We start from the raw sequence: 21,358 nt of genomic DNA, 5'->3' as shown, positions 1-21,358 counted from the left end.
AGATGTATTTTGGAGAAATGCAGGGAAATTAGCTCTCTGAATGCTCAGATGAATGGCCATGGATGTTTTAATGTTTTATCATCTCCTGACCTATCATATATACTATAGTGTAATAGCCATAAAACAATCATATGAGGGATATATTCTATCAGCTATTATCAACATTTCACTCTTACATATTATGAATTTATAGTACAACATGAAATATATCTATTATATACCATATAAATGCAATTTTCTAGTCTAGTCAGCAATTTATAATTCACCTAGTTCCATGAAAAGATTCAAGGGAAGAGTACATAGGAGTTAGAGAAAACACATTGAAAAAGCCAAGTTTTTAGTGGTAAGGGATGCCATAATTTATTTATTTTTTTTTACTTTATTGATTTTCAAATCTGGAACATTGCTTTCAAATTATACATACAATTATCATTAGAGATAGCACTTACAATAAATCAGAAATTAATACAAAATAATTATCCCCTCCCTTCCACCCTAGTTTGAGAATAAAAAGAAATGCTTTAAATTATACATGAAATTTAAATCCCTGACCACACTTAAGTATATAATCCCCCCTCCCTCCTTCCCACCCATCCTCGATCTGCAATCTAAAAGGCAAAATGAAGGTATAATTCAACTAATCAGAATAAACAAAATTTGTCAATGGACTACCATGTTAATTTAAACTGCTTATTATGGCACGATGTTTCCAAATTAATTTTCTCATGTTTATAATATAAACATAAAAATTCCCACCAAAAGGTAAAATGGAGTCTGTCCCAATTTTTCTAGTTTTTAGTGATCATTTGCATGGCTATCCCAGTCATAATCATAAAGAGCCTACTCCTATGCCTATCTAATGAAGGTTTGGTCTGTAATGATGTCCCACATATTACCATCTCATAGGTCAATGGAATTGAGGATTCCAGTATCAAATTGATTTGCCCCCATATGGATCTCCAAAAATTGAGTATCAAAGGACAAAATAATAATAAATGATCCAGTGTCCCTACGTCAAGATGACAGTGCCAGCATCTATTAGACATAGAACAGTCCAACTTTTGTAAACTAACAGGGGTCCAAAAACTTCTATATAACAAATAAAACCATGTTTGTCTCATAGATGCTGACACTGTACATCTCATCCTCCAAGTCCAAATCCGTGGCTACTAAGTAGCAGAAATTTGCTGCTTAATCTCATTGCTCCAAATGTCTCTCAAGCTTGTTTTTGATTTTTTATTCATATAGTCAAGATATTAATTTATACCACTTGGCTGCCTGATGCCCTAGCAAATCTGTCTTGAAACATAGGCCTGGCAAGCTATACTGAGTTTTTAATTTCCGCCAATCTGAATGGCTTGCTTCAACTGCAACTACTTATATATTTGAGACTTTGAAATACCGAATGATTGTTGCAGTCGTGAAAAATCAAGCAATTGCCCATTTGATAATACATCATCTAATGTATGCATGCCTGCCTGCAGCCAATGCTTCCAGAGGATCTTAGACTCGCCGATTTGAATCTTGGAGTTCAACCATAAGGATTGACACATGGATTGTTGTACTAGTATAGATGTTAAGTTGTTGATGAATTTTAAAGTTTTCCATATGGCAAAAAGAATATTATTGTCCTTATAAATTCTGGGTAATTTGATAACTCAAAATGTGGCTCAACTTCAATGGGGCAATAGGCTTGAACAATATTCTCTTACAAGGTGCTGTTAATTATTCACCCAAGGTGATGTTGTAGATCACCCTTTATACCTTGTAACTAAGGTGTATCACTCAATCTTTATGGCCCTCAGAGATGCCACCCAGGGATCAATATGATCATATCCCTTGGCTTTACACACCCTATCGTCATCGGGTCAATATCAAATGTGAAAATGATATAAACTTTTTTTCTTTTTGCTTTTTTACTTTTACTTATTTTACTCGTATGTATTAAACTCTTTTTGCTAATTTTAAAACAATAAATATGGCTAATGAGTTTAGGGTAGATACTTAGCTTCACCGGGATGGTTCGTAGCTGTTGGTAAGGGATACATATGCCAACATGTTTCACCCCTAAGAAGGGGGTTTCTTCAGGGCTACTATCCCTTTTATGTTAATTTTACACGGCTGGCCACCCGATCTAAGTTTCTTTAAGATCAACTTCAATGGGGACATAAGTTGCCATTCTAAAATCAGCGAATCCGGAAGATGCTCCCCAAGACTTCAGGAAGGATCCAATACATACATTACATTAGTGATCTCTATTCCGCCATTACCTTGCGGTTCAAGGTGGATTACATAAGGAGCTATAAGGACATTTAGGAATACATAAGAAGTTATGGAATAGAGCGGGTTGCAATTGGGGATTGAGATGATTCTTGCTGTGTTAGTTTGTTTTTAAGGTTTTCTTGAATAGCAGGGTTTTTATTTCTTTTCTGAAGGATTTGTAGTCTGGGGTCATGATCAGTAAATTGGAGAACTGGTAGTCTAGTTTTGCTGTCTGAGTGGCCAGAAGGCCATCGTACATTTTTTTCCGTTTGACGTTTTTGATTTTAGGGTGCGTGAATGGAGTGTGGGTTCTCCTATGTCTGGTTGTGGTTGTTTGGATTAGTTGGTTGTTCAAGTAGGCTGGGAAGTCTCCATTTATGGTTTTAAATAGTAGACAGTAGAATTTGAATAGTATTCTTGCTTGTATTGGGAGCCAGTGTGAATCGAGGTATCTATAGAAATTTGGGAAATGTACCCCTTCCCCCCTCCCCGCCGATTGTTGTTTTTGCAAGGATACTAAAGCAATTCTAGCATTTTTACCCAGCTAAATAAATTTTGTGAGAATTCCATTCAGTTTCATAAAAGGACACTTGAAAATAAACAGGCAACATACTCATTTGGTAGCAAACTACAGGCAAAATCATCATTTTGACGGTTTGTACTCTCCTCCACCAAGAAAGATGTAATGGGTTCCAATGATCACACATTTCTTTGACTTTCAGCAATAAAGATTTTTCATTTACTCTCATTGTGTCTTCCAATGTTTTTTGAATCATGATACCTAAATATTTTATACCCTCTTCCTTCCAAAAGAAAGAGAATGGATCAAATAATCCTTTTACATAATGCACATTTAACGGAAGAACCTCCGATTTGTTCCAATTTATTTTGTATCCAGAAAATTTGCCTAATCTATCAATCAATTCCAGTAAATGCGGTATGGTAGATTCAGGATTCTTCAAATGAAGCAAAATATCATCTCCATAAGCAGAGATCTTATATTCTCGACCTGCATAAGGAAACCCTTTGCCTGCTGTATAGCCAACAAGGGTTCCAGAATGATGTCAAAAAGCAAAGAAGACAAGGGGATAGCCTTGTCTAACTCCCCTCTTCAGACAGAAACACTCCGAAAAAGTATTATTAATATATAATCTGGCTGAGGGGGAACTATACAAGGTTTGAATCATTTGAATAAAACCGGATCCTATACGAAACCAATCCATTGCTTGATACATGAATAGCATATATAATGCCAATCTGGTGTTATTGGATGAATGTCTTTGAGCAACGAAACTCGTTTGGTGCATACCAATCATATAAGGGAGAGCCTTGGCTAGTCTTAGAGCCAATAACTTAGCCAAAAGTTTTCCATCCATATTAATTAAAGAAATAGGTCTGTAGTTTGAAACCAACATGGGATCTTTATTTGGCTTTGGCAAAACAATGGTTAAAGATTCTGCCATAGTACCTGAAATACAACCTTTAGTTAGTTGAGATTGATATAGATTTAGAAGATAAGGTAAAAGTGTAATTTGAAATGATTTGAAAAACTCCAGTGACTCCATCTCTTCCAGGAGCAGATCCAACTCGGAAGGATTTCAATGCTGCCTGGAGTTCTTTAAGCTATATAGGCGCTTCAAGATTTTTTTTATATGCTTGGGAATTTTTGGCCCATTAATTCATTTTAAAAATTCTAATCCCTCAATTTCTTTGTTGAATAAGGCTCAGAAGAATATAAAACTTTGTAGAACTGTGGGCTGTGTGCCGGTGCCAGATGGGGGGTAAGACTGAATGCTGTTCGGGCTTGGGGGGAAGCAATACCGGTTCTTGGGGGGGGGGGGGGGGGGGGGCAGCGCCACTAGCCTCAGGGGGTGGGGGTGGGTGGGAACGTATCAAGTTAGTTTCCCTTACTTTCTATGGGGAAACTTGCTTTGATATACGAGTAATTTGGTTTATGAGCATGCTTCTGGAACAAATTATGCTCGTAAACCAAGGTTCCACTGTACATCAGAACATTTTCTGTTAACTAGGATAGCCACACCAGCCTTTTTCCCCACTGTAGGTGCAGAAAAACAGTATTTAACCCACCCCCTACCAATTTGGCAGTCTCAATATGTGAAAGGTGTGTTTCTTGCAAGAAATAGACATCCGCCTCCTGTTGTTTCAAAAAATTAAGAATTTTTTTCCTTTTAATAATAATAACAGTTTATATACCGCAGGACCATGAAGTTCTATGCGGTTTACAATGGTTAAAAGATGTTACAAATTAATTAGAATTAACAAGGTTAGAAGCTAGTTATTAACATCGCTAGAGATCAGTTATTGTGGAGTAGGATTGTACAGGTTAGTTGCCTAAATACTTCAGGAACAGGTATGTTTTTAGGTGTTTCCTAAATTCCCCATAAGTAGTAGGCGTGAGCAATTGTTCCAGATCTTTGCCCCATAATGCCAATTGATGCGAGAGAAGATGTTGATGGTGTTTTTTAAATTTACATCCTTTAACCGGTGGGGAAACAAAATTCGAGTGTGAGCTTCTCTTATGTCTGTTGTTTGAGAAAGAGAAGAGGTCAGTTATATATTTAGGGGCTAAACCGAATAGTGCCTTAAAGCAAAAGCTCCGAACTTAAACTTCACGTGTGCCTCCATCGGTAGCCAATGTAGAAGTCGGTAGGAAGGTGTTACATGATCAAACTTCTTCAACCCAAAAATTAGCTTGATTGCCGCATTTTGCACCAATTGTAATCGCCGTATATTCTTCTGGGAAATTGCCAGGTAGGCGATATTGCAATAATCTAGTTGACTCAGTATAATGGATTGTACTAGGATTCTAAATGATGAAACATTGAAATATGCTCTAATGGACCGAAGCTTCCAGAGAGTAAAAAAACCCTTTCTAACTAAGGAGTCCACCTGGTCTTTCATGGTTAGACTCTGGTCCAAAGTTACACCTAATATCTTCATAGTGGGTTGGATGGGATAACTACATTTACTGATGCACAGTGATGTTTTAGTGTCAAGTGGGTGTGGCGAAGCTACAAAAAATTTTGTTTTTTCTGAATTAAGCTTCAGTTTGAATTCAGAAATCCATTGCTCCATCGAGTTTAGTACTTCTGTTGCCTTAGGAGTGACTTCCGAGAGAGAGGTAGTGAATGGGATAATGATTGTAAAGTTGTCTGCGTAACTAAATAATTTTATCCCCAGCTGGGTTAGTTGTGCACCTAATGATGACATGTAGACATTGAAAAGCAGTGGGGATAATGGTGACCCTTGCGGTACACCAGATGGATTGTTCCAGGTATCAGAGAGATCATAATTAAAACGTACTTGATATGTGCGGGACATAAGGAAACCTCGAAACCAGTCTAACACTTCTTCTCTGATACCAATTGCATCTAAGCATTGTAACAGTTTCCCATGGTCCACTAAGTCAAAGGCAGAGCTCATATCAAATTGCATGACCAGGGCATTAGGGCCCTTACTAAACAGGAACCGTAAATTATCCAAGATAGCTGCAATTACTGTCTCAGTGCTGAACAAAGGTCTGAAGCCAGATTGAGTTTCATGTAGAAGGTAAAACTGATCAAGGTATTCCATCAATTGGGCATGTACTAATCCTTCCATGATTTTTACAATAAAAGGGATAGATGCTATTGGTCTGTAGTTGGTTACTAATGCTGATGATTCTTTACGATTTTTTGGAATTGGAGTTATTATGATATGACCGTTATTAGTGAGGAATTTTCCATTTTATAAGTTATCGGTTAATGGGATGGTTGAGTCCATTGACATTTAATGAATATAATTTTAAAGCCATTTTGGGTTATTGTAACAAAATAAATAATCCCTTAATTTCTCTTTAAACAAATAAATATATAAAATTTTCCCCCACATCCAGGACCCTAAACTAAACCCTCCCCTCCTCCCATCCTTAAACCATCCCCCCTCAAGTGTCTCTCAAACTTGGGTGCAAGCATAACGACTGGCAACCACCAACCTCCTAAGTACTCCAGATCTTCCCCAAACTTAAACCCTCTAATTTAATAGTTAAAAATAATTCAATTATGATTAGATAAATATCATACACTTCTCCCTCTGTATTTGCTGTGATAGGGGATTAACAGAACCACAAATACAGAAAAACCGTGAATAACTTTCATATGTTATTCACCATTTTCTATTAAAAACCATTGTGAATATGGTGAAACCGCAAATAACATGGTGGGAGATGTGGCCTGTTCAAAACAGGGTGAAGAAAGTGCTGGAAATCGGTGATTTTCTCTGTAAACACTTGGAATCAGCAATTTTTCTATGCAAGCTGACGTAATTTGGTGGGGAGGAGCCAGCAAGCTAAAAACCGTGAATAATCGAAACCACAATTGCTGAAACCGTGAATATGGAGAGAGAAGTGTATTTTTAAATAGCATTATTAAGCATGAAACATTCAACTGAATAATAGGCATTGTAAAGAAATAACAGCCATGAAAAATTAAAAAAAACCTCAGGAATCACTATATCCACTCTAGATAATATATCTAAACTTACCAAATACATAAAGGTAAACCTCATTATGAATTAAAATTCCTGAAAGATACAGGTATTCATTAAAAATTAAATGCATAAGACATCTCATAATAATATTGAATGGTCTAATTAGAATGAGTGATCTTCATCACTTCATACATTAACCCATATTGTGCTCCTATCTGTCTTAACTGGGGCTGGAGAATCAAGAACTGCTTCCTTTTATCAGATGTTGTTTTTTGCAAAGTCCGGTAAGAGTAGAACTCTCGACTCCTGCCATTTCAAATTTCGTTTTTCTTTGGAACCTTTAGAATTTCCACTGCTTGTGTAAAATGCAGCAATTTAAAAATTAATGTCCTGGGGCATTTTGCCTGGAAAGCCTTCTTGAGGGGATTCTATGTGCCCTTTCAATTTCCAATGGCTGAGGGAAATTTAATGAAAGCAATTTTGGTATAAACTTTTCTAAAAACTTTATAGCATCCTGTCCTTCTACTCCCTCAGGCAAACCAATTAACCTGACATTCTTCCTCCTCTCCCTACACCGTATTCAGGAAGAAACTGAAAACTCATCTATCTGACACTTAAATCACCTGTATCCTCTCCTCCCCCCTCCATCCCTCTCCCTCCCCCCACTTCTTCCCTTCTCCTACCCCTCCTCCTTTCTCACCCCTCCTCTTTAAGTCGCCTTGAGGTATAGAAGTTTAGATTATTTAAAATCTTCTAATTCTCTTGAGACGCGTAATGATCTTATGATCAGACTGGCATTGGATCAATTTGTCCTCACATGCCTCCACTCTTTGCTCACAACTGTCCAGTCTGGTATTGGAAATTTGTACCTATTTAGCGAGGTTTGCCATTTCCTCCTGAACTAAAGCCAATTTCACAGAATTGTCCTCCAAAATATTTTATATCTTCATCCTGTCTATAAGTTGTTCCAAAATATCCATTGAATCTTTAGGCAATGGCACTTTTGAAGGTGTAGAAGGTTCATGTTTTGATTTTTTATTGGTCCCTGCAGCTACAAAGGCCACCTCTATCCGGGTTTGTTTCCCAGTTGCCATATTGTATAAATATCTACCTTCCAGGAGGAAAAAACATAGTTCAACTGCTGAGAAATAACCTGCAGGTGCCACCAAGGGAGGAGCTCAGCACTCACACAACCATAACTGTTGCCTCCAAATTCCGGAATCCTGGGATACCATAATTTAAATACCTGAGAATGACACGGAAACAAAATTTGTTCCCATCCCTGCGGTTAACTGTGGGAAAACCATCCCAGTGTCATTTTTTTTTATAATTCTTTATTTTTGTTTTTCAACAATATTTACAAGAAAAAAACTTATCACAGAAATACAGCAAAAATAATATCAACTGGAAATCCTTCCTTAGACCACAATAATGAGGGGGAGTTAAGGCCCGTATGCAATAGAAGTACAATTTCTTACAAAAGGAAAAGGAAATTTTTCAATTAAGAAAGGCTTAACATTACGTTTGCTATCTAATTTACCTCAGGCTATCTTTTTCAGCTCCAGAAAAGATTTTAATTGGTCAGGAAGAAAAAAAAGACATATTTAGTTTGTGCATACTTTACAGTACACTTACAAGGACACAGTCACCGAGGCGCAAAATCTATATATAGAAACATAGAAAAAGACGGCAGAAAAGGGCCGCGGCCCATCTAGTCTGCTCACCCCAATGACCCTCCCCTATTTATCTCTCTGCAGAGATCCCACGTGACGATCCCATTTCTTCTTAAAATCAGGCACGCTGCTTGCCTCGATCACCTGAAGTGGAAGTCTATTCCAGCGATCTACCACTCTTTCGGTGAAAAAGTATTTCCTGGTGTCGCCGTGCAATTTCCTGCCCCTGATTTTCCATGGATGTCCTCTTGTCGCCGTCGGACCTTTGAAAAAGAAGATATCTTCTTCTATCTCGATTCGGCCCGTGAGATATTTGAACGTCTCGATCATGTCTCCCCTCTCTGTGCATTCCTCGAGTGAGTATAGCCGTAATTTATCCAGCCGTTCCTCATACGGGAGATCCTTGAGTCCCGAGACCATCCGGGTGGCCATTCGCTGGACTGACTCAAGCCTCAGTACATCCTTGCGGTAATGAGGCCTCCAGAATTGTACGCAGTATTCCAGATGAGGCCTCACCATGGATCTATACAATGGCATAATGACTTCAGGCTTGCGGCTGACGAAACTCCTACGTATATATCCTATGATCTGCCTAGCCTTAGATGAAGCCCGCTCCACTTGATTGGCAGTCTTCATGTCTTCACTGATGATTACCCCCAAGTCCCGTTCTGCAACAGTCCTTGCTAGGATCTCGCCATTTAGGGTGTAAGTCTCGCATGGATTTTGGCTACCAAGGTGCATGACTTTGCATTTCTTGGCATTGAAGCTCAGTTGCCAGGTCCTAGACCATTGCTCCAATAGGAGTAGGTCGTGTTTCATATTGTCTGTTGTGCTCTTGCTTGTTTTGTTACACAGTTTGGCGTCATCGGCAAATAATGTTATTTTACCGCGAAGCCCCTCGGCCAAGTCTCTTATAAAGATATTGAAAAGGATCGGGCCCAAGACCGAGCCCTGCGGCACTCCGCTGATCACTGCCGTCGTTTCGGAGGGGGTGCCGTTCACCACCACCCTCTGAAGCCTACCACCAAGCCAGTCCCCAACCCATTTAGTCAAAGTGTCACCTAATCCTATAGAACTCATTTTGCACAATAACCTGCGGTGAGGGACACTATCAAATGCTTTGCTGAAGTCCAAGTATACAATGTCCAAGGACTCTCCAACATCGAGCTTCCCCGTCACCCAGTCAAAGAAGCTGATCAAGTTGGATTGGCAGGATTTCCCCTTGGTAAATCCATGCTGACGGGGATCCCGCAGATTCTCCTCATCCAGGATCTAATTGGTGTTTGATTAGAGTTTCCATTAGTTTGCTCACTATTGATGTGAGACTCACTGGTCTGTAGTTCTCAGCCTCTGTCCTGCAACCTTTTTTGTGGAGTGGAATGACGTTAGCCGTTTTCCAGTCCAACGGGACTCTACCTTTTCTAAGGGAGAGATTGAAGAGCGCGGATAGTGGTTCCCCCAGGACGTCCCTTAACTCCCTGAGCACCCTGGGGTGTAGGTTGTCTGGCCCCATTGCTTTGTTAACCTTGAGTTTTGACAACTCACAGTGGACACTGCTTGTTGTGAACTTGAAGTTACTAAACGGGTCTACTAAGCCATCCTTTTTTTGTAGTTGAGGGCCGGAACCTAGCTCCTCGCGTATCAACAAGGGATCCAAGAGGAAAAAGAACAAAGGACTGGCGTAGCTCACTGTAGAGGTGAAGGAAGCAATCAGAGACAAGTAAATTTCATTTAAGGAATGGAAAAGGTCAAAAACGGATGAAAACTGGAACAAGCACAAACAACATCAACACAGGTGCCACAAGGCGGTAAAAGGGGCCAAAAGAGACTACGAGGAAAAAATAGCAAAGGAGGCGAAGAACTTCAAGCCGTTCTTTCGATATATTAAGCAGAAACGACCCGAGAAGGAAGCGGTGGGACTGTTGGATGACCATGGAATAAAGGGAGCGCTAAAAGAGTACAAAGCAATCGCTGACAAACTGAATACATTTTTTGCGTCTGTATTTACCAAAGAAGATGTACACAGCATACCGGAACCCATCAGGCTATATGCTGGAAATGAAGACGGAAAGCTGACAGGACTGACGGTCAGTCTACAGGAGGTGTGTAGGCAGACTGATAGGCTTAAGAGCGATAAATGCCCGGGACCAGATGGCATCCATCCGAGGGTAATCAAGGAACTGAAAGAGACCATAGCTGAACTGCTTCAACTAATAGCCGATCTGTCGATTCAATCGGGAAAGATTCCGGAAGACTGGAAGGTGGTGAATGTTACACTGATTGAAAGGTTCGAGGGGAGATCTGGGGAACTACAGACCTGTGAGTCTGACCTTGGTACCAGGAAAGATGGTAGAGTCACTGATAAAGGACAGCATCATTGATCACCTTGACAAACACGGGCTGATGAGGACCAGTTAGCATGGTTTCAGCAAAGGCAGATTGTGTTTGACAAACTTGCTGCACTTCTTTGAGGGAGTAAACAAACAGATAGACAAAGGTGATCCAGTCGACATTGTATATCTGGATTTTCAGAAGGCATTCGACAAGGTTCCGCATGAACGACTACTTCAGAAAATTGCAAACCATGGAATCGAGGGTGAAATACTCACTTGGATTAAAAACTGGTTGGAGCACAGGAAACAGAGTGGGTGTAAATGGACAATACTTGGACTGGAAGAGCATCACCAGTGGGGTGCTGCAGGGCTCGGTGCCTGGACCCGTGCTCTTTAACATCTTTATAAATGATCTGGACATAGGTACGACGAGCGAGGTGATTAAATTGGCGGACGATACGAAGTTATTGAGAGTAGTAAAGATGCAGGGGGATTGCAAAGATCTGCAACGTGACATAATCAGGCTCGAGGAATGGGCATCGACATGGCAGATGAGGTTCAACGTGGATAAGTGTAAAGTGATGCATGTCGGTAACAAAAATCTCATGCATGAATACAGGATGTCCGGGGGGAGGGGGGGGGGTACTTGGAGAGACCTCCCAGGACTTGGGAGTTCTGATTGAGAAGTTAATGAAGCCGTCCACGCAATGTGCGGCGGCGGTAAAAAGGGCAAACAGAATGCTAGAAATGATAAAGAAGGGGATCACGAACAGATCAGAGAAGGTTATCATGCTGCTGTACCGGGCCATGGTGCGCCCTCACCTGGAGTACTGCGTCCAGCACTGGTCGCCATACATGAAGAAGGACACGGTACTACTCGAAAGGGTCCAGAGAAGAGCGACTAAGATGGTTAAGGGGCTGGAGGAGCTGCCGTACAGCGAAAGATTAGAGAAACTGGGCCTCTTCTCCCTCGAACAGAGGAGATTGAGAGGGGACATGATCGAAACATTCAAGGTTCTGAAGGAGATAGACTTAGTAGATAAGGACAGGTTGTTCACCCTCTCCAAGGTAGGGATAACGAGAGGGCACTCTCTAAAGTTGAAAAGGAATAGATTCTGTACAAACATAAGGAAGTTCTTCTTCACCCAGAGAGTGGAAGAAAGCTGGAACGCTCTTCCAGAGGCTGTTATAGGGGAAAACACCCTCCAAGGATTCAAGACAAAGTTAGACAAGTTCCTGCTGAACAAGAATATGCGCTGGTAAGGCTAGTCTCAGTTAGGGTGCTGGTCTTTGACCAGAGGGCCGCCGCGTGAACGGACTGCTGGGCATGATGGACCACTGGTATGACCCAGCAGCGGCAATTCTTATGTTCTTAAGACCCCAGGAATATTGTTTCTTGTCTCAAGGACAGAAACTGTTTCTTTCTTTCCTGCGTTATCTTAGCGACATCTACTGCAAATATGCCCAAACTCTTTTACCATAAAATAAATTTTTAGAAACCTTGAAATATAGGTTCATAAATGAGTCCAAATCTTGTGGGAAAACAAAGGATATCAATAATGTTCTAACTGCTACTTCAGAGATCAGATTCTTCAAGAATGGCAGAAATGTTTTTCAAATCAATCTATGAAGATTGAATAACTTTCCCTTCCATTATCTTCTGGGATTTTTTTATGGACAGTGGAAGATAATAAATTTTGTTTAATGGAGTAACAAGTTCTGAAGAATAGCCCCAAATTTCCATTAAGTACTTTTTGAACATGTAATAAGAGGAAATCCCAGAGTAATTAGGAAAGTTCAAAATTCTCACATTTAATCGACGGTTGAAATTTTTAATGTTTTCTATCTTTCCAGATAGCAGTGCACTGTCCTTTACCGCTGCCACTCTGTAGGCTTGTAAGGATTCCACATCATTTTCTATTTTTGCAACTGAATTTTTAGTTTCAATACTGGTTTGTTCAAAGACTTTAGTAACTGTTATCTATTTTTGCCTCATCCACAGTCTTCGTTGTTGCTAAATCCAATTTTTGGAACGTCTTCAAGATTGCCACCATAGTAACCTCGCTGGCGGGGAGGAATTCCCCAGAGCTTGCTTGCATCGGCAGAAGCTCATTTGCCATGAAACCTGCCTCTTTGGAAGGGTCCGGTGCAGCTTCGGCCCCAATTCCAGGGCAGTAGTGTCTGCCAGACAGGGAGACAGGACACTCGGTTGAGGTGAGAGGGAGATTTCATGCCCCAGCGAGAGTGAGCCTTCTCTACTCTCCCTCACAGGGGGACTTGTCTCGCCTGTTTGTGAGCAAACTGTTGCTGGCAGATGATACTCAATCGTTTGCTGGAGTTGAGGAGGTAGGCACCCTCATACTACCCTTTCTTTTAGAATGCAGCATTCTTAAAACAGAGAAAACTCAAATCGCAATGAGATTGTTCTGAACTCTACCAGCCTAGCGCCGCCATCTTGGCCACTCCCCTGAATTGTCTTCCCCCATGTCATTCTTTAAGGAGAGAGGGAAGAATCAGAGTGTGAATGGGCTCAGCCACTGACCCTCAAGCCTTGCATTGAAGAATGCTGATGTAGAAGGACTGAGGTTGAGATAGACTCTAAAGAATGACACCAGATGGATAGAACATAAGATCATAAGCGTTTCTATACTTGGACAGACTGAAGCTCTATCAAGCCCAGTATCCTGTTTCCAGAAGTGGCCAACCCAGGTCCTAAGTACCTGGCAGAAACCCAAAGAGCAGCAACAATCCAAAGCTGATATTGTGATGTCATAATGCCTCATTCCACCAATGCCTAAGAGCCAACCTCATAAGTGATGTCACAATGGCTTGATTGTCCTATACTTGGCTCACATAAGAATTAGTGTGAATGACCACAACCACTAACCCTCAAGCCTTGCACTGAAGAATGCTGGTGTAGAAGGACTGAGGTTGAGAGAGACACTAAAGAATGACAGTCTCAGGGTTTTATTAAACGGTGCTGGAGGTTTTTAGCGCAGGCTGGCAAGGTGAATGCTCCAACACTCTTAGGAAGTCTACAAGCGTCAGAGTATTTACCATGCTGGTCCGCACTAAAATCCTCTAGCACTGTTTAGTAAAAGAAGCTCCAAGAGAGAATGTTAACAGCCAACATGATACTAATTATTAATTAACTATCAATTAGAGAAAAAGAAGGTTTTTTAAATGCCGTTCAAAAACTTAAATATGATTGAATTTGTCTGATTTGAATGAGAAAACCGTCTCAAATTTTTAAAAGCTTGAAAAAGAAAGGAAACGTTCCAACACTGATTTACAATAAACATTCATCTTGGTGGGATACCCAATCTGAGTGTTGTTTTAAAATGAGAAGCATTGCAAATAACTAAAAACTTCAAATTCTGAACAAGGCTAGTAGGGCACAATCCATTCAAACTTAAGGGTAGCAACTTTAAATCTAATAATCAATATCAATCTTGACAAACTTCACACACTGTGGTGAGTATGGCAATTGGAAATTACTTATATTTTACTGAAAACGAGCCTCAGAAACAATAGTAAGGCATCACCAGCACTCACCAAGCCTAGTTCAGCCACACAGGCTAAATAAAGCACATCAATCATAGGCTCCTCATACAAGTGAGAACTGCCACAGTAAAAAACTCAAACTTGAGAAAAACCTGCGCCGGACTCAGTTGCAGAGCAAAAAGTCACAGTGCACTTCAACACAAAAAAATATCAGAAGCCGTGGTAATGGAAGAAATGCTTGTGATATTTTTTTTAATTTTGAGCCCTTTTCTCCTGAGGCAGCATGATTAAGTGAAACAAGACTCTTGTCGAGGAAGGATTGATTGTTGAATGTCTTCTACCATGGGCCGATAAGTACTGCTAGTAGCTGTGGTTTGCTCTGTTAGATTGGCGGTTGGAAGCAGCGAGAGGTGTGGCCAGCTTCTGGAGTGGAAAGCAGACCTGCCTACCGGTGGTGAAGTCGGAAGAAATAAGCATTGAAGATTTTTATCCTGGGCTATCGGATGGATTAATGTAGGTTTAGTCTTTGACTCTGAACAGTGTAACTCACCAGGAGAAGTGAGCCCATCTTCAATCTTCAAGGATAGCGCACTCCAACTATTGCCTGCTAAGTACTTGGCTTGACTGTGTTGAATTTTTTGTTTTTGTGGCGTTTGTGTTTGTGTGACCACGTTTTTCCACTGTTTTGTGTTGATGTGCACTGTGACTTTTTGCTCTGCAACTGAGGCCGGCACAATTTTTTCTCAAGTTTGAGTTTTTTACTGATTGATGTGCCTTAGCCTGTGTGGCTGAACTAGGCTTGGTGAGTGCTGGTGATGCCTTACCATTGTTTCTGAGGCTCGTTTTCAGTAAAATATGATTTCAAATTGCTATACTCAACACAGGTGTGTGAAGTTCGTCAAGATTGATATTGATAAGTGGTAATGTATTTGACAAATATACCTTGAAAGATTTGTTTGCTGGTAACCAATGAAGATATAAAAGCGATGGAAAGGCTCTTTCATATTTATTTATTTATTGGGATTTATTAACCACCTTTATGAAGAGATTCATCCTTTCCAAAAATAAGTCTAGCAGCAATATTCTGAATTAACTGAGAACTAAGGCGCAGTTTAACAGAAATGCCACAATAAAGGGCATTATAGTAATCCAATCAAGGTAACGGAACAGCTTGAGCTACAATCCTTAACATAAGAACATAAGAATTGCCGCTGCAGGGTCAGACCTGTGGTCCATCGTGCCCAGCAGTCCATTTCCGTGGCGGCCCTTAGGTCAAAGACCAGTGCCCTAACTGAGACTAGCCCAGACATCCTGTATTCGTGAATAAGATTTTTGTTACCGACATGCATCACCTTACACTTATCTATGTTAAACCTCATTTGCCATGTGGCGGCCCATTTCTCGAGCGTGTTTATGTCACGTTGCAGGTCTTCACAATCCTACTGCATCTTTACCACTCTGAATAACTTTGTATTGTCTGCAAATTTAATCACTTCGCTTGATGTATCAGTTTCCAGGTCGTTTAAAAATAGGTTGAAGAGCATGGGCCCAAGCACTGAACCCTGCGGCACTCCACTCGCGACGCTTTCCAGCCGGAGTATTGTCCAATTAACCCCCACTCTCCGTTTCCAATCCGCCAACCAGTTTTTAATCCACATGAGGATTTTACCCTCGATTCCATGGCTCACAATTTTTCAAAGTAGTCATTCATGCAGGAACTTTCTCAAAAGCCTTCTGAAAATCCAGATATATAATGTCGACTGGCTCACCCTTATCTATCTGCCTGTTTACTCCCTCAAAGAAGTGCAGCAAGATCTTCCCTTGCTGAAGCCATGCTGGCTGGTCCTCATCAGCTCATGTCCGTCAAGGTGATCAATGAGGTGGTCCTTTATCAGTGCCTCTATCATCTTTCCCGGTACCGAGGTCAGACTCAGCGGTCTGTAGTTTCTCGGATCTCTCCTCAAACTTTTCTTGAAGATTGGCTTGACATTCACCACTTTCCAGTCTTCCAGAATTCTTCACGATTTGATCGACAGATTGGCTATTAGTTGTAGCAGTTCAGCTATAGCCCCTTTCAGTTCCTTGATCACCCTCGGATGGATGCCATCTGGTCCCAGGGATTTATCGTTTTTAAATACCTCTTCTAGACTGATCGTCATCCCTGTCAGTTTCCCATCCTCGTTGCCTGTGTATAGCCTGTCAGCTTCCGATATGTTGCGTATATCCTCTTCGGTAAAGACAGACCAAAAAATGTGTTCAGTTTGTTGGCAATGGCTTTGTCCTCCTTTAGTGCTCCCTTTATTCCAAGGTCATCCAACGGCCCCGCCACTTCCTTTGCCGGTCGTTTCCCCTTAACATATCGAAAGAACGGTTTGAAGCTTTTCGCTATTTTTTCTTAATAGTCTTTTTTGGCCCTTCTTACCGCCTTGTGGCACCTGCTTTGATGTTGTTTGTGCTTTTTCCAGTTTTCATCCGTTTTTGACCTTTTCCATTCCTTAAATGAGGTCTTCTTGTCTCCGATTGCTTCCTTCACTGCTACAGTGAGCCACGCCGGTTCCCTGTTCTTTTTCCTCTTGGATCCCTTGGTGATACACGGTATATATAGATTTTGCACTTTGGTGACCATGTCCTTAAAAAGGGACCATGCTTGCTCTAGTGTTTTTACAATGGTTATCCTCTTCTTAATCTTCTTCCCCACCATGAGTCTCATCCCTTCGTAATTCCCTTTTTGGAAGTTTAGTGCTGTGTCTAATGTTTTGCACCTGTGTCCAGGTAGAAGCGGATCATATTGTGATCACTGCTTCCCAGTGTCCCTTCTACTTCTACACTTTGTGCCGGTCCTCATAGTCCATTTAGAATTAAGTACAGAACTGCATTTCCTCTCGTATTTTCCTAGATATGTTTTGGGAAGATTTTATAAACCTCAGTTGACGTAACTTAAAAATCAGTTTCCTAGCCCAAGTCATTGATTTGGACTTCCAAGGTAGTTTTGGGTCTAAGATGACATCTAAGACTTTAGATACCGTATTTTTTGCTCTATAAGACGCACATAGGTTTAGAGGAGAAAAAGAAGAAAAAAAATATTCTGAACCAAATGGTGTACTAATATATTTAATAAAATATAGCAGAATAATATTTCAACCATATAAAGTCAACAGCAGTATTAGGAACCATCATCACTGTCATTAACAAATGAGGAAAGACTTTAAGCTTCAAACACTCTTCTAGTTTTCTAGGCTCTGCACTCAGTCCCCCCTCCCTACCAGGCTCTGCACCCAACCCCCTCACTTCCTGCCAGGCCCTGCACCCTGTCCCCCCTCTGGTGGTCTAGTGGTAGGCAGGGACAGGAGGGATCTGCCCCAGCTGACTAACAATTTTTACCCACCCCCCGGTACCTTTTTAAATCCTGGTGGTCCAGTGGCAGGAGTAAGCTTTCCACGCTCCTGCCCCGCGCTGAGCCCCTCCCTCGCTGGAAGGCTTCCTCAGATCTCACGGCCAGTGGCGCAGAAAACAGGAGTGAGCTTTTCATGCTCCAGCCTGGGCCCATGCCGCTCCCTGAATGGTTACCAGTATGTGCCTGCTCTATATTTAAACTCTGCATGATTGCTTGCTATATATTATATGGTTTAGCTCCTGTTTATCTACTTACTTAACATATGGCTCAGAATTTCAAAAGATGCTCCCATTCTGCTAACAGTTTACTTCATTTCCCTTCAATGTTTAATACTGTTTCCACTAGTTATCAAGTAGAAGATAGTTATAGTTATAGTAGTAGTTATCAAATCCCCGTAGATAACCGTGGGAAACCATCCCATGTCATTCTTTAGTGTCTATCTCAACCTCAGTCCTTCTACACCAGCATTTTTCAATGCAAGGCTTGAGGGTCAGTGGCTGAATCCATTCATACTCAGATTCTTATGTGAGCCAAGTATGATAATGAACCCATTGTGACATCACGGATGAGTTTGGCTCTTAGGCATTGGTGGAATGAGGCATGATGACATCACAATCTCAGCTCTGGAATGTTGCTTCTCTTTGGGTTTTTGCCAGGTACTTGGGACCAGTGTGGGCCACTGCTAGAAACAGGATACTGGGCTTGATAGACCTTCAGTCTTTCCAAGTATAGAAACGCTTATGGTCTTATGTTCTAACCATCTTGTGTTATTCTTTAGTGTCTCTCTCAACCTCAGTCCTTCTACACCAGAAGTCTTCAATATCAGGCTTGAGGTTCAGTAGCTGAACATATTTATACTAGAGAGCTGCACGGGAACGGGGATGACGGGAATCCCGCGGGTTCCCCCTTTGGGTCACGGGGATCCCGTGGGGACGCCCCCTAGGGTCGCGGGGATCCCGTGGGGACGCCTCCGAGGGTCGCGGGGTTCCTGCGGGGTTGGATCGCAGCGGGGTTGGTCGAGCCGCGAGGGTAGTCTCCTTCTCCTTACCTGCCCTGTCGCAGCACACATCCGAACGGAAATCTTCCCGATGTCAGCGCTGACGTCGGAGGGAGGGCTTAAGCAAAGCCATCCCTTCCTCCGACGTCAGCGCTGACATCAGGAAGACTTCCGGTCGGCTGTGTGCGGCAGGGCAGGTAGGAAGAAGGCAATGGCGTACGAAAGAGGGGGGAGGGGCGGTCCGTCCCGGAGAATGTGCACAGCCGGTCAGGTCCCCCGATCGACCGACAACAGGCCCGGCCGACAAATCTCCCTGCCCTGTAGCCGCGAATCTAAATTACCTCTTACAGCAGCTTCACTACTCCAGCTGCTGTAAGAAGGTAATTTAGATTCTCGGCTACAGGACAGGGAGATTTGTCCGACCGGGCCTGTTCTGTTGTCGGTCGGGTGCAAAAGCGCCACAAAGGTGGAGGCAGGGAGGGAGGAAAGGTGGAGTGGAGAAGAAAAGACGCTTAAGGGGGGAGAAGGCCGCTGAAAGTACTGGGGAAGACAAAGGGGTGGAAAAGAACGCTGAAAGGACATGGGGTAAACGGGAGGAAGGGGGGGGGAAGGACCCTGAAAGCACTGGGGAAGACAAAGGGGTGGAGAATGCCACTGAAAGGACATGGGGAAGACAGAGGGGGAGAAGGCCGCTGAAAGGACATGGGGAAGGCAGAGAGGGGAGAAGGATGCTGCCTGACAGGACATGGGAAAGATGGTGGGGGAGAAGGACACTGAAAGGAAATGGGGAAGAGGGAATGGGAAGAAGACGCTGGCAGGGAAGAAGACAGAGGTGCCAGACTATGGGGGGAGCGGAGGGAAAAAGATGGGTGCCAGACCAATTTGGGAGGGGGGAGAAAGGGAGAGGCACAGTAACAGAGCAAATGGAAGACACAGAGAGAAGAGAGGCAGTGGATGGAAGGAATTGAATGAGAACATGAAGAAAGCAGAAACCAGGCAATAAAGGTAGGAAAAAAATTATTATTATTTTTTTTTTTTGCTTAAGGATAAAGTAGTATATTAGTTGTGTTGATAAAAATTTATAAACATTAGAGGCTCTGGTAGAAACCCGTTTACAAAGTATGTATTCTTCCCAATTAATATTTCCAAATTAATAAAGTCTTTTTGCTTATTTTTAAATGGGTTTCTACCAGAGCCTTTAATTCAGTAGCATAATTAAATGAAATAACTATTTCTGTAGTTTATAGGGACAGGCGGGGACGTAGGGGATTCCTCGCGGGGACGGGTGGGGACGTAGGGGATTCCTCGCGGGGACGGGTGGGGACGGAGGGATTCCTCGCGGGGACGGGTGGGGACGGGTGGGAGTCCTCACGGGGACGGGTGGGGACGGGTGGGACTTTGGCGGGGACGGGTGGGATTTCTGTCCCCGCGCAACTCTCTAATTTATACTCCAATTCTTCCCTTCAAGAATGACAAGGAGTTGCTTTCCAACGGTTAACCACAGGAACGTGAACAAATTCTGTCCCTGTGTCATTCTCAGGTATTTAAATTATGGCATCCCTTACCACTAAAAATTTGGCTTTTTCAATGCGCTTTCTCAAACTCACTTTGATGGTTCATAGAAACATAGAAACATAGAAACATAGAAATAGACGGCAGATAAGGGCCAAGGCCCATCAAGTCTGCCCACCCCAGTGATCCTCACTATCTATCTTTGCGGATAGATCCCACATGTCTATCCCATCTGGCCTTAAAATCCGCCACACTGGTGGCCTCAATAACCCGAAGTGGAAGACTATTCCAGCGATCAACCACCCTTTCAGTGAAGAAGAACTTCCTAGTGTCACTGTGCAGTTTCCCGCCCCTGATTTTCCACGAATGCCCCCTTGTTGCCGCGGGACCCTTGAAGAAGAAGATGTCTTCTTCCACCTTGATGCGGCCCGTGAGATATTTGAATGTCTCGATCATGTCTCCCCTCTCTCGACGCTCCTCGAGTGAGTAGAGCTGCAAATTCCCCAACCGCTCCTCGTACGGGAGCTCCCTGAGTCCCGAGACCATCCTGGTGGCCATTCTCTGGACCGACTCCAGTCTCAGCACATCCTTGCGGTAATGCGGCCTCCAGAATTGCACACAGTACTCCAGGTGCGGTCTCACCATGGATCTATATAGTGGCATAATGACTTCAGGTTTACGGCTGATGAAACTCCTGCGTATGCAACCTATGATTTGCCTTGCTTTGGATGAAGCTTGCTCCACTTGGTTTGCCGACTTCATGTCTTCCCTGACAATCACTCCCAAGTCTCTTTCTGCTACAGTTCTTGTCAGGATCTCGCCATTTAGGGTGTAGATCTTGCATGGATTCTGGCTTCCCAGGTGCATGACTTTGCATTTTTTGGCATTGAAACTGAGTTGCCAGGACCTAGACCAGTGCTCCAGCAGAAGTAAGTCATGCACCATATCGTCTGTCATTGCTTTTTTGTCTGTTGTGCTTTTGCTCACTACATTGCACAGTTTGGCATCATCGGCAAACAATGTTATTTTACCTCGAAGCCCTTCTGTCAGGTCTCTTATATAGATGTTGAACAAGATCGGGCCTAGGACGGAGCCCTGTGGCACTCCACTTATCACCTCCGACATCTCGGAGGGAGTGCCATTCACCATCACCCTCTGAAGCCTACCTCCAAGCCAGTTCCCAACCCATTTTGTT

The 21,358-nt window shown here is 42.4% G+C and overlaps 1 protein-coding gene across 6 annotated transcripts in view; it reads right to left on the bottom strand.

Moving 5' to 3' along the window:
- Positions 1-21,358, bottom strand: part of TOP1MT (DNA topoisomerase I mitochondrial) — a 209,939-nt gene that overhangs the window by 48,877 nt on the left and 139,704 nt on the right. The gene's annotated exons all lie outside the window — the stretch shown is intronic.

Source organism: Geotrypetes seraphini, chromosome 2, assembly GCF_902459505.1.
Source record: "Geotrypetes seraphini chromosome 2, aGeoSer1.1, whole genome shotgun sequence".
NCBI classification, from domain to species: Eukaryota; Metazoa; Chordata; class Amphibia; order Gymnophiona; family Dermophiidae; genus Geotrypetes; species Geotrypetes seraphini.
Note: the sequence above shows the minus strand (reverse complement) of the source record. Positions and strands in the feature narration are given on the sequence as shown.